The sequence below is a fragment of the Tursiops truncatus genome, chromosome 3, assembly GCF_011762595.2.
Source record: "Tursiops truncatus isolate mTurTru1 chromosome 3, mTurTru1.mat.Y, whole genome shotgun sequence".
Taxonomy (NCBI): domain Eukaryota; kingdom Metazoa; phylum Chordata; class Mammalia; order Artiodactyla; family Delphinidae; genus Tursiops; species Tursiops truncatus.
The window spans coordinates 75472294-75487034 of NC_047036.1; the positions used below are offsets into that span (position 1 = coordinate 75472294).

General features: G+C 37.3%; 1 protein-coding gene across 5 annotated transcripts in view; it reads right to left on the reverse strand.

Annotated features, from left to right (window-relative positions):
* The window catches only part of KIAA0825 (KIAA0825 ortholog), a 398660-nt gene that overhangs the window by 91943 nt on the left and 291976 nt on the right, over positions 1-14741 (reverse strand). The gene's annotated exons all lie outside the window — the stretch shown is intronic.

The window sequence follows — 14741 nt, forward strand, 5'->3', positions numbered from 1 at the left end:
ATTTATTAACCTAGGAAGATTCCAGGTCCATGAACCCCTTGAAAGCACATGCATATTTGGAGGGGTATATGCATATGTTGCATGCTTCTAGGCAGAGAGCTTTTCCTAGAACTTCAAAGGAGTTCTTGTTTCAAAAACAGATGTACTACTGTACATCTTCATCTTGTGTTTGCTTTTAAGAAGTTAATATTTATCTCTTTATAATACTGAAAGATACCTATATGTATACATACATGTATTCAGTGTAATTTCTTTATGAATTAGCAGGATACTCAAATGAGTTTAAGATGCTAGAATTGATGGAGTGCTTCCCAGAACTTCTGCTGCCTGTGTCCTTGTCCCCATGGTGAGCCACAGCCACCCCCCGCCTCTGCAGGAGACCCTCCAACACTAGCAGCTGTGTGGCTGACAGGGCGTTGGTGCTCCGGCCGGGCGTCAGGCCTGTGCCTTTGAGGTGGGAGAGCCGAGTTCAGGACATTGGTCCACAAGAGACTTCCCAACTCCACATAATATCAAACGGTGAAAGCTCTCCCAGAGATCTCCGTCTCGACGCTAAGACCCAGCTCCACTCAATGGCCAGCAAACTCCAGTGCTGGATGCCCCATGACAAATAAATAGCAAGACAGGAACACAACCCCACCCATTAGCAGAGAGGATGCCTAAAATCATAATAAGGTCACAGACACCCCAAAACACACCACCGGATGCAGTCCTGCCCACCAGAAAGACAAGGTTCTGCCCACCAGAAAGACAAGATCCAGCCTCATCCACCAGAACACAGGCACCAGTCCCCTCTACCAGGAAGCCTACACAACCCACTGTACCAACCTTAGCCACTGGGGGCAGACACCAAAAACAATGGGAACTACGAACCTGCAGCCTGCGAAAAGGAGACCCCAAACACAGCAAGATAACAAAATGAGAAGACAGAGAGACACACAGTAGGTGAAGGAGCAAGGTAAAAACCCACCAGACCAAACATATGAAGAGGAAATAGGCAGTCTACCCGAAAAAGAATTCAGAGTAATGATAGTAAAGATGATCCAAAATCTTGGAAACAGAATGGAGAAAATACAAGAAACATGTAACAGGGACCTAGAAGAACTAAAGAGCAAACAAACAATGATGAACAACACAATAAATGAAATTAAAAATTCCCTAGAAGGAATCAATAGCAGAATAACTGAGACAGAAGAATGGATAAGTGACCTGGAAGATAAAATAGTGGAAATAACTACCACAGAGCAGAATAAAGAAAAAAGGATGTAAAGAATTGAGGACAGTCTCAGAGACCTCTGGGACAACATTAAATGCACCAACATTCGAGTTATAGGGGTCCCAGAAGAAGAAGAGAAAAGGAAAGGACTGAGAAAATATTTGAAGAGATTATAGTTGAAAACTTCCCTAATATGGGAAAGGAAATAGTTATTCAAGTCCAGAAAGCACAGAGAGTCCCATACAGGATAAATCCAAGAAGAAACACGCCAAGACACATAATAATCAAACTATCAAAAATTAAATACAAAGAAAAAATATTAAAAGCAGCAAGGGAAAAACAACAAATAACATACCAGGGAATCCCCCATAAGGTTAACTAGAGGGGTGGGATAGGGAGGGTGGGAAGGAGATGCAAGAGGGAGGAGATATGGGGATATATGTATATGTGTAGCTGATTCACTTTGTTATAAAGCAGAAACTAACACACCATTGTAAAGTAATTATACTCCAATAAAGGTGTTTTAAAAATAAAAAATAAAATTAAAAAATGAAAATTAAAAGAAAATAAAAATTTTATATGAGATGCAATTAATCAAGAATGATTAGGAGAAATAAAAATTAGGAAAATAAATACCATTGTAAAGTAATTATACTCCAATAAAGATGTTAAATAAAAAATAAAATTAAAATGAAAATTAAAAGAAAATAAAAATTTTATATGAGATGTAGTTAATCAAGAATGATTAGGAGAGATAAAAATATGACCAAGGCAATGATTTAGACTATTAAAGAAAGAATATTTATGATAAAAAAATAAATAAAATGCTAGAATTTGTTTCTAATAATGAAAAGAAAGGAAAGCAACACACACGACAACTAAGAAAATTTACGCTAATTATAATATTTCTATACTAAGCACTGGAAGAGATTAACAGAGGCAGTTAAAGAAATGTCTTCCCTTGAGATATTTGAGATATAAATAAATCCTCTTTCTAAGAGATATTAGGTGTAGTTCTTCCTAGGAAGTAGTGTGCTAGACTAGAAATCTTGGGGTCCTTTCCAGGTTTATACTTTCCTCATTATGTGCTTCTAGGCAATGTGAAATAACTATTTTTATTCATTGTCAATCAAACAGATCACTTAGACACATGCTATGCTTAGCTAACCTGTCTTTTAAAAAGGAAACCTATTTTGAACCAAAATACCCTAATCACACACACAAACAGACACAGAGGATGAGAAGAGAGAGAACTGGGTTCCCTTTAGATTTATATCATCAATTCACTGAGTTCTCAAAAGCAAGTTAATCTTGCCCCAGACCCTTGAAATACATATCTATTTTTTACTCCCAATTGCCTCAAATACAGAAAGTTGGATTTGAGATTCTTAGTCCCTATTCCAGGTTTATGCAAACAAAATTGCTTGAGAAGGGCCCCGGGAATCTACAGTGTAACAGGTGGTCCAATACACCCATGATCACGCAATTTCAGCAAATCTGGAAGGATGTGATATACTTAGCCCTTTAAGATTTGGGGATTTTGGCTAGTTGGTATGTGGTTCCTTTCTTCTGAAGATCTTCAACATATTATGTAACTCCCTGAAATCAATTTCACCTAGAGGCTGGGAGAATAATTCCAATCATGAAAGGAATTGTTGGTGAATATGCAACACAGCATTCAAGGAGTTAATTCAAAATTCTATTGTCGGGCTTCCCTCGTGGCGCAGTGGTTGAGGATCTGCCTGCTAATGCAGGGGACACGGGTTCGAGCCCTGGTCCGGGAGGATCCCACATGCCGCGGAGCAACTAGGCCCGTGAGCCACAACTACTGAGTCTGTGCGTCTGGAGCCTGTGCTCCGCAACAAGAGAGGCCGCAGTAGTGAGAGGCCCACACACCGCGATGAAGAGTGGCCCCCGCTTGCCACAATTAGAGAAAGCCCTTGCACAGAAACAAAGACGCAACACGGCAAAAATAAATTAATTAATTAAGAGTTAGGACTTCAACATATTCATTAAAAAAAAAAAAAATTCTATTGGCAAGAAATATAGAGGAATGGGAACATGTGTGTGATATTAAAAATAACAGCTTTCCTTATTGTCCTTTAAAAATCAGTACTGATTTCAAAAAGCATTGATAAGCACAGGGTCAAAATGTTTTTTCAGTCATACTCTTGGGGATCCATTAATATATTCTTCTGGACAACTGGTTCTATTCAGATCTCACAAAAAAGCCTTTTAATTCAAAAGGGGAAGGGCAAGGTATTGGTGGAAAATTGTAAAAGGTTTATGTCTTTTTTTTGTTTTGTTTTGATTAACAAAATTGAGAGCCAAGACAACTTCTGTTTCTAATCATGTTTCTATTAACTTAGACCTTTTTTTCCCCAACCTGAAAGTGTGGGGCAAAATCTCTACAGAGTCATTTGCCCATATAACAATGCCACTTGGAGAATAGATCTATGACCAAAAACATGGTTAACAATGGACATTTTTGCCTTGGGTATGAGACCCAGTAACATCATAGTATATTTTAAATAACGTAAGCTTATATATAAAGGAGTAAATATAAATACAGGAGTAAATGCAAAGATAATGACACATCTATTGACAAACACCAGAGTTTCCCAATCAACAGGAAGTGACTGCAGGTTTAGCAACTAATCTACAAAACAATGTCAAAAATATGAGTGGTAACCTAATAATGAGAATATACCTTTCTTAGGTTTCTAAAAGGTAATGCCTAGACACACTGATGTATTTCTAGATTTTTCTTCATAGAGGAAATGCTACAGAATGAATGGCGGTCACTGCACATCAGAGGGCTGCTTTACTGTAAAGGGAAGCCCATGCAGCCATTTTGGTGTAATCTTGCACAGCTCAGTTGGTAGCTCCATGCTGACTGGTGTGTAAATTCCATTATTATTTAAAGTAAAATGCTGAATTGTTAATGTAAATTCAACTGCCCCTTTTTTGTTAAGTAAGCAGATTTACTTTTGGCCGACCCCAGGGAATAGCTTTAAATTTCGTTGGGTAGCTAAGTGATTTTCATTTGGGGCATATGTGAACATTTTTTAAAAAGAATTCCTGCAGATACAGAATTGATACTTGGAGTTTCTTCTAAATTTTATGTGCCAACTTATTTAAATTATTAAGATTGAACTAGCTTTTGATCTCAGACCATCATTTTATAATCATTTTATCAATAACAGAAGCTCGGCTTTACTATTTCTTCACAATAATTTCGTTATGCTCCAAATTCAAGATTCATACTTTTAGTGACTCTGAAGTGATTATCTTCTCAATTAATTATTCGTAAGCCTCTAGGCTTATCAGTATGGTGAATTTTAGAATGCCCCCAGTAAGAATGTAAAATCACTCCTGAAACACACAGTATATATTATAACACTACTGTTAAACAATCACCTAAGTTTCAGGGCGACTAAAATGTTTTCCAGTGCTCTCCATGTGGATTTCTAGTAGTATTCCCATCAATGATATATTAGCAAACTAGTAACTTAGTGATTTAGACTGATGAACATGACTTTTTTTGAAGTTTCTGTTATACAGTAAATTATTTTTAAACACAATTTTTGGGTAGTTCATTTATTTAAATGACTCCTAAACCTTGGGAAAGATTAAGAATAAAGTTTTATGTCAGCTTCATTTTTAATGGTTTTCTGGTGCCTTTCTTCTATGGTAATCTAATTTATATTATCTTTAAAATCTATCATACAAATATATTACCAGGCACAATTTTTCTAAGTAGTAGCATTACTATTATTTTTATATTTATACTTATTTATTCAAGTCACTCAGCATGCTATTAATGGACCATGTAGTTAGAAATCCTAATTTGTTCTTATGACTTATAATTAGTTTAAATAAATGTTAAGTACAAAGTATTTTGAAGTTTATAGAAATTATTTTTTGTGTGTGTCACATCCATGTCCGTAGATATAAAAAAAAAAGATTTTCTTTCTTTCATAATATACTATAATATGGTTACAAGTGCATTGAAATTCATCTTGTTAGAATGGTAGTAATATATCCCACTAGGACTACTGTTCCTAGTAGCAATTTAAAATAATTATTGTGAGACTTGATGCTAGACATCAGGTTTGCAATAGAATTACAATGAGGGAAGTGTATTAGAGACAAAACATTGCTGGAAGAAAACTTCATAATGGCGCAATTTGGAACTAAGCCTCAATTTTACAGTAATAGATTCTCTTTATGATGGCACAAAGGAGTGAATGCACTTAGCAAATTTAAATCTATTATTAGTCACACTTTGTGGATTGCAGTACAAAAAGGAGAAAAGAAATTAGCTTTTTAAGTATGTTCTTATATAAAACAGGTTCTAGTAAGAACAGTCTTATAGAAAAACCTCCTTGCTACACTGCAGAAGTACTGGCAGTCCCTATAACAGGAGAGGGTTGTCCAGGTTTAAAAGTCTTTCCAAAATAGTTCTGGAGGTCTCTGATTTCAAATCATAAATTTCTGAAGTCAGGATACATTCAACATCAGTACATTTCTTGTTTACAGAAATACAGTATAGAACAAGAAAGACAGGTAATTTGGTCTTCGCTGCTTACTGCAACCTCTCTCCTTGAATAAAGATGTGTCTTTAGTTCACATGGCTACTATACCGGCCTTTAACGTGATTTCAATTACAGTAAGAGAACTCAACAGCGTTAGGCCAGTATGATTTGGCACTCGTCTGTGTAAAAGGAGTTTCAATAGGCAATTTTGCAAAGGAAGCCAACAGCAAGAATTCAGTAGGTATTTTTAATATAAAATCAAAACACTAATAATCCAAGCTTCCATTTTCAAGTTAAGTGAAACCTTATAGCTTTGTTTTAATTATGATCCATTTTTCCTATTTCATCCTAAAATAATACTGAGTAGAATATCTGACAATAGTACAATTTAGGTTTAAAATAACATATAATATTTCCATCATGTTATTGATTGGATACATAGGAATGCGGCTGTAATCCTCAAGAAATGTGAAACAAAATTCTTATCTGAGATGTTTCACATAAGTATTTATCTGTGGAAAAGAGTAGAATCACCCGGTTGAATTGCGAAAGGCTAACCATACACACAAAGAATTAATGTTGGTAGATTGATGGGATAAGAAAGCAAGGGCAAAAAATGAACGGTCACCCATAAAATAAAGTCCTACACAGCCTAAATGGGGCAGATATAAATAAAATAAAACGGTCCAAAAACTTTGCTAAAAACAGCATTTTCTTATAAATTATTCACATTTACTGCCCATATTAACACTTAATATTGCTTTCCTATGATTTTGTTTTTGCTCTGTAGCTGCCTCTGTTTAATAATTCGAGTACACTTTTATCCTACCGGGCTCCAGTTAGCAGTTTATACATAGGTTCATGTCTGCCAGCATTCAATTAATCCCTAAAATACATACTCTCGTTCTTTCACTTCAAAGACATCACCCTCTCCAAGTTTTCCTCTCACTTCTCAGTCTTCAGTATGTGGTATATACCTCAGCTTTGGGTCTTATCTTTCCTTCTACATACTCATCCATTCCCACATCTTCAGTTAACATTTATGTGCTGATAACTCAAATCTCTCTCTTTACTGAGCTCCAGACCCATACACCCATCTCCTACTGAGTATCCATCTCTCTTCAGGTACTCCATAGGCATCTCAAACTTAGGGTGCCCCAAAATGAATCTGGCATCTACTCTCTCCCTGAACCCAAATCTATTTTTTCCCACGTGTTGTTCATCTTAGTTAAGCGTTTACTCAGCTGCCCAAGCCTGAAAACTGTATATCATCCTGGAAACATCTCTCTTCTTTCTCCCATTTTCAACCAATCCTCAAGTTCAGATGTTTTTACCTCCTATTTAACAAACTTGTTAATTTCCATCTATTCCCATTGCCACTGTCCTAATTTGGGCCACCATCATTTCTCTACAGAATTATTCTAACAGTCTCCAAATGGTTTTACCTCACCCTGATCCAATCCATTTTCCATGTTACAGAAGGAAGATTCTTTCAAAATCAAAACACATAAGGGAAATGACTGAAAAATATGATTGCATAAATTAAAAAGAAATCTCTTCAGGAAAAAATTCCCCAATAAAATCAAAGATAAATCATATACTTGGAAAAATATTTGCAATACATAGAGCAAAGAGTTAATGTTGCTAGTCAATAAAGAACTCATAAATCAATATCTAAAAGAAATAAAGGCAAAGGACATAAGCAGCCAGTTTGCATAAAAATAAATGGGATTTAAGAATCTGAAAAGATGCATGGGACTTCCCTAGTGGTCCAGTGGCTAAGACTCTGCACTCCCAATGCAGGGGGCCCGGGTTCCATCCCTGGTTGGGGAACTGGATCCCACATGCCACAACTAAGAGTTCACATGCCAGACTTCCCTGGTGGCACAGTGGTTAAGAATCCGCCTGCCAATGCAGGGGACATGGGTTTGATCCCTGGTTCGGGAATTGATCCCACATGCCGCGGAGCAACTAAGCCAATGCACCACAACTACTGAGCCTTCACTCCAGAGCCCGCGAGCCACAGCTACTGAGCTTGCATGCCACAACTAATGAAGCCCGTGCACCTAGAGCCTGTGCTCCACAACAAGAGAAGCCACTGCAATGAGAAGCCCATGAACTGCAACGGAGAGTAGCCGCCACTTGCTGCAACAAGAGAAAGCCTGCACACAGCAACGAAGACCCAATGGAGCCCAAAATAAATAAATAAATAAATTTTAAAAAATAGAAGAGTTCGCATGCTTCAACTAAAGATCCTTCATGCCACAACTAAACGTCCTGCATGCTGCAAATCAGAACCGGCAAAACCAAATAAATAAATATTAAAAAAAGAATCTGAAAAGATGCTTAATCTCACTCATTGGAAAGGAAATGTAAATCAAAATTACAAATCACTTTATACCTATAAGATTGAGAAAAATTAAAAAATTTGAGCATGTGGGAAAAATAAGCCCTATCATATATTATCAATGGGTATGTAAATTAGATAAATGAACAAGGATGCTTATTGTAGCAATTTTTACAATATGTAAAATGGAAGATAATATGAATATTCATCAAATGAATTTTGGCTAAACCATTTGTGGAAATGCATATCCTGGAATATTAGGCTGTAGTAAAAAAGAACAAGGTGGATCTTAAGGAGGTCATATGGAAAAATCTCCATGTTATATTTTTAAGAGGAAAAAGTGAGGTAGAGAACAGTTTGTACAAAGTGCTCTTATTTGTGTAAAAAAGGATATGTATACATATATATGTATATGTATGCATAGATAGAAATTCTCTGAAAAACTGCATAAGAAATGTTCACAACGAAGGACGTAGGGGGAGGGATAAATTAGGAGGTTGGGATTAACACATACACACTGCTATAGATAAAATGGATAACCAACAAGAACCTACTGTATAGCACAGGGAACTCTACTCAATATTTTGTAACAACCTATAAGGGAAAAGAATCTGAAAAAGAAAAAAATATATATATATATAACTGAATCACTGTGCTGTACACCTGAAACTAACACGACATTGTAAATCAACTTATACTTCAATTAAAAAAAAAAGATGTTCACAGTGATAGCCTTTGAGGAGCCCTTTTATGCTGTGGCATGTGCTATTGATACTTTTTCAATAAGTGAAAACACCTAGTTATAAACATTACAAACACTATCATGCCATTCTCACCTTTAAAAACTTTCATGGTTTCTAATTACTGTTAGGATGACATTCAGGTTTCTTAAAAAAGCTCACATGACATTTAAGACAGGGTCTTAGCCTCACAGTGACCCTTTCTCTCACCACTTCCCTCTCTCAAACCCTACCTCTGGTCACAGGAAACATCTTCAGTTCCTCAAAGGTATGTGGAACAATTCCTTCTACACTGTTCACTTTTTCCTGTCTAATTATTCATGCTTCAGAAAATGTGAAAGTCTCTTTGGCCAGGAAGGGTTTTCTGATCTTCATATCCTTTTTAATGTTTAATTATATGTCTTTCCTACCACTAGATCACATGCTCCATGAAGACAGGGACCATACCTCCCTTGCTCACAGTTATAAACCCAGTGATAAATGTAATGCCTAGTGTTCAAATAACTGGATGTAGATGAACAGAAAGAATTAAAAGGAATTTGACTGATTTATTGTTAAGCAGCTACAATGTGGCCAGTCTTTAGTAGTGATTTTGGAAGTAAAAGAGAAGGTAAAGAATGAGCTGAAAGTGGGGAGTTTGGGTTGCAAAAGCACACAAAGCTGCTCAGGATTATTACAAGTATGCGAAGAACATTGAAGGAACGTTGAAAAACTGATCAACGGGTTAAAAAAGTGTGGAATTTGGGAATGGGAACAGAATGGGAAGGGATGAATAAGGGTAGATTTCCTGATGAATGTGGGGTTTTAACTTGATCTTTAAGTAAGATGGGAAAAGGATGAAGGGTTTTGGAAATAAGAATGGAAATAAGGAGGAAGGGTTTTCTAAGTGAAGGCAAGAATGTAAGCAAGAGAACAGTGAGGCTGTAGAGATGCAGTTCCCCTAAAAAGTTGCTTTGTTTCTGCTCAAAGGGAGACTTGGCCTGCTCTATTCCCTACAGCTTTGTGATGATGCCATCTCAGACCTAGTCTAGAGGTACTACGTTCTCCAGAAATGGGCTCTGGAAGACATACTAGAGGAGGTTCCCAGTGGCCACCTTGGGATGGAAACATTATTGCTGAGCTGAAACCATTATTGCTGGTGCCCAAACCTGTCCACCTTCAGGATAACTCTGCTGAGTTTCTAGGCTACTAGGTGCTTTGTAACTCTTGAAAGAAACATCAAAGCGTGGCTCATTTTTCCCCCTTTAATTCCAGTATTCAAGTCTTCAAAAACTTTTTCTAGCAAATGATACGTCATTTCTGCCTCTTTCACTCCACCTCCACTGCTGCCACTTGAATCTAGGCTTCATCACTTCTTTCCTGGAGAACTTCTTGATTTCTTACGTCATTCCTTCCCACTTCAGGTCCATTTTCTCCTCACATCTGCAGGATATGATTTCTGTGCTAGGCACTCTCTTTTTTTCACACTTCACATGTTTTCTCCACTGGTGATCATTTGCTCCCATTTCTTCAACAATCACCTGTACACTAATGGCTCTCAAATTTATGTTTTGGGCCTGAACTTTCTCCTGAATTTCCAATAGGAAACTGAACATGTCACAGGACAAATTCCTTCTCTTTCCCCAAGACCTTTTTCTCCAGTATGTCTCATCTTGTTAATGCCACCACCTTTGCTCTGAGTGGAACAGGCTACAAGCATTGAATGATCTTTTGCCTTTTCCACAATCACTTAACATATTTTATTACTTCTTCTTCCAAACGTTCCTTAAATTGTTTGCTCTTTTTTCACTTCTGCTGCACTTCAGGGATTCCAGTCCTCAGTATCGCTGGCTTAGTCTTCTCATTGTTTTCCAGGCTTGCAGTATTTCCACCTCTAGACCATGCTCTGATCTGCCGGGACAACCTCATAGTAAGAAGCCTCCAATGGCTTACCAAAACATAAGGTATAAGGATTGTTGCTGCTACCTGAATCCAGTTGCCATTTCTGGTCTTGTATTTCCAACCAAACTTCCCATATTTCCAACCTTCTCAAGATAATGAGCCACTCTCTATTTTTAAACAGTGCCAAGTTTTCCCACATTTCTGGGCCTTTGCCAATGCAGTTTTCTTAGCCCAGTGTATGCTTTCTCCCGTTTCTAGGTGGCCACCACCTATAACTCCTTTCATTTACTCTCACAAGTCATCTCTTGTAATTTTTTTCTCTTTGCCCCCAAGTCGAATTAATTGATTACTTATCTGCATTCGGATAACACATTAAACATACACACTGGGACTTCCCTGGTGGCGCAGTAGTTGGGAATCCGCCTGCCAAAGCAGGGGACATGGGTTCGAGCCCTGGTCCGGGAGGATCCCACATGCTGCGGAGCAAATGGGCCCGTGCGCCACAACTGCTGAGCCTGTGCTCTGGAGCCCACGAGCCACAACTACTGAGGCCCGCACGCCTAGAGCCCATGCTCCACAACAAGAGAGGCCACCGCAATGAGAAACCCACTCACCATAACGAAGAGTGGCCCTCGCTCACCGCAACTAGAGAAAGCCCACGCACGGCAACAAAGACCCAATGCAGCCAAAAATAAATAAATAAATAAAATTTAAAAAACAAAACAAAACAAAACAAAACACACACACAACCATGTGTTAGGACAAGCTGTTTGGGATCATCACTACTGTGTGATCAAATCACAAAGCTGGTTCAATGACTAAACCCGGAGCTCTTTGACTCCTCCAAGTGCCTAGCACAGTGTTTGGCACAGGGTAATCATTTAATACATGTGTGTTCAATGGAGGACTAGATAACCTTCTATGGCTTTTTCTACATCAAAGTTAACTTTCTCAGATTGGCAATCAAAGAACTCTTTGAAATTGTCCATTGCTCCCCCAACATCATTTCTTCATTTGCCTTAGAAACAGGGCTCTGTGCCTCATGTAGATCATAAATATACTTTATTTGCATTTATATCAATTTCTAAACTTCTGCTTATACTATTGCTCCTACTTGGAAAGGGTTCTGCCTCCTCAACCTGCATAAAGTTTCTAAGCACATGTCTCTCTGCAACTTAGAAACCCTCTGGAACTCTGCATTTTATGCGGGCTATCTACTCATTTTGTATGCCTTTAGATCTACACCTTTTGTATGACATGATTCTTTGCACACAAACACACCTCACACACACATGTATATTTTATTCTATAGTTTGAACCTATGAAATAGCCAATATCCAAAAATTTTGACCTACAAAAATGGCAATTTCACGTGGTTCAACCTAATTATAAACTTTCTGAAGGCAAGTTGCCACAACACAAAGTTTTGGGTGTGGGGGGTTTGGGGCACAATTCTATGCAGACAGTAGGTCAGAGATTCTCAAAGTGAGGTCTGTGGACCCCTTTGGGTCCCTGAGATCCTTTTAGGGGTTCATGAAACAAACAATTTTCATAATGATACTAAAATATTATTTGCCTTTTTTTTTTTCTTTTTTACTGTGTTGAAATTTGTAATAATGCTACAAAAGCAATGGTGAGTAAAACTACTGGTGCCTTTGCACCAATTAATGCAGTGGCACCAAACTCCTCTAGAGTTCATTGTATTCTTTGCTGCCTTGCACTTGTATTTTTTTTTTTTTTTTTACAGCCGGGATGACTTAGGGATGCCCTTAATGAGGTAGTAAAAATAACCCATTTTACTGAATCTTGACAATTGAATATACATCTTTTTAATATTTTGGGTGATGAAATGGAAAGTACACATAAAGCACTTCCACTACATACCAAAGCACAATGGTTGTCTAGAGGAAAAGCACTTGTGTGGTTGAGTTACAGGCTGAACTAGCCACTCTTGTCCTGGAATACCACTTTTACTAGAAAGAACAACTGACAGGTATCTGATAGATATTTTCTCAAAGATGAACAACATAAGACAGTCATTTCAAGGAAAGCAATTGATGGTATTTGTTGCCAATGATAAAATTCAAACATTCAAGCAAATTCAAAATTCTGGAAAACTTGTATCTGCTGCCATAAACTTGACAGTTTCCTAGCATTTAAAGAATTTTCTGGTGAGATTAGTGGTGATAAAAAACAATTATAAGTTTTGATATTGTACAATGAAGTATGTCAACATTTAAAGATCTGTATAATTCAGTGAGCCAGTATTTTTCAGATGAACAATACCTGAAGTTACTAAATGTTACATGGTAAAAGATTCTTTGAAGTGCAAAGTATGGTCTCAGATTCCACATAGCAATTAAACTTTTAGAGGCCACACTTGTTGAGTTTTGGTGTAGTATTAGAAAAATACCCACACTTATCTGAAGTAGAAATAAAAACATTCCTATATATTTGTGTGAGGCCAGATTTTTTTCCCTATACTTCAACCAAAGCATCAAACCAAAATAGATTCAATGTGGAAGAAGATATGAGAATCCAGCTATATTAAGTCAGACACTAAAGAGATTTGCAAAAAGCAATGTCACTCTCACATTATTTTTTTGTTTTGAAAAATGTAGTTATTTTTCATAAAATGTTATTTATGTTCATATGTAACTGGTTTTATTATTATTTTCAAGTGAACTAACATATACTTTAAAAATTTTAAGTTTTAGTTTCTAATACGGTAAATATCAGTAGAAATAATCCTCATAAATGAAAGCTTTGGGGAGATCTTCAATAATTTTTAAGAATGTAAAAGGGTCCTGAGACCAAAAATTTGAGAACCACTGCGGTAGATGCTCATTAAATGTCTGGTGAGGTCCTGAATCAATGAAGCAATACAAAGGAAACAAGGAAGGTTGTGATTATATATGCTGAGATATGTGATTAGGGGTTCACTTTTGTGGGCTGCCTCAAATACTAGGCTGTTACCATTCCTGTCACCATACTGAGAAGTGAATGAGGATTAAATCCTACTCAGTTTCAGAAAGCAATGAGGTGTTCCATTGGCACATCAATTGAAACTAAGTTTTAAATGGAAGTAGGATTAATTATTCTTTAAAAATTACAAATGAAAAAGGACTCACAGAGTAAATGTCCCCCTCATCTGGCACTGGTTCCATATATCAGGCAAAATCTTCAGGAACAACTCTTAGACTTCCCTTAAATTGCTTTAGAAAATGTGAGTTATGAATACTACTACAAGGTACATTTCCTGGGAGGCTGGATCACCAAACACACAACACTGGGAAGTAGTCAGTCTGCTAGCATTGAAGTTGTGCTCTCACAACATAACTCCTTTGGGCAGGATGGGTGTGGGGAATGGATAGCTTCATGGTGAAGTCAAGTGGGGCAACAAGGAAAGCGAGGCAGGAGCAGTTCTTCAAAGGAGCACTGAATTATCAACACAAAGTCAAAAACATGTGGCAAATTGCTGACTACTAAGAACCAACAACAGCCAACAGACTGGTCTGCTGTGCCACAAACAGAAACACCGTGGCTCTTTTTGAGCAAAGGCATTGGGCCAAATGAGACTACGAGGCAAATAGCAGCTGCTGCCCATAACAAAGGAGACTACAATATGTTTATGAGAAAATAATTGTCAGTCATGCTTTGCCTACCTATTCAGCTACACCTGCACAGATATACATCAAGAACCCAATCTTGAAAAATAAAGAAGCTTTCTGAGGAACAAATGGCACACAAGTTCTCAGTAAACACCTCTTTTTCTTTCCTTTTTTTGAGAGAGCTCCCGTCATACTTTATTTTTGCCTCTTTGGGCATAAATTGTTTTCAGCCTGGTATTCTAGTTATACTTGTACAAATTTGATTTTTCCATCTCTAGTGGAAGACCACTCATTTAATTTACCCTTCGAAGTCCATAGCACAGTGCCATATACATAGTAGGTGCTCAATAAATACCTGCTGAATAAATGAAGTCTAAAATTAGCAAAATGGCTTCATTAATATTGCAA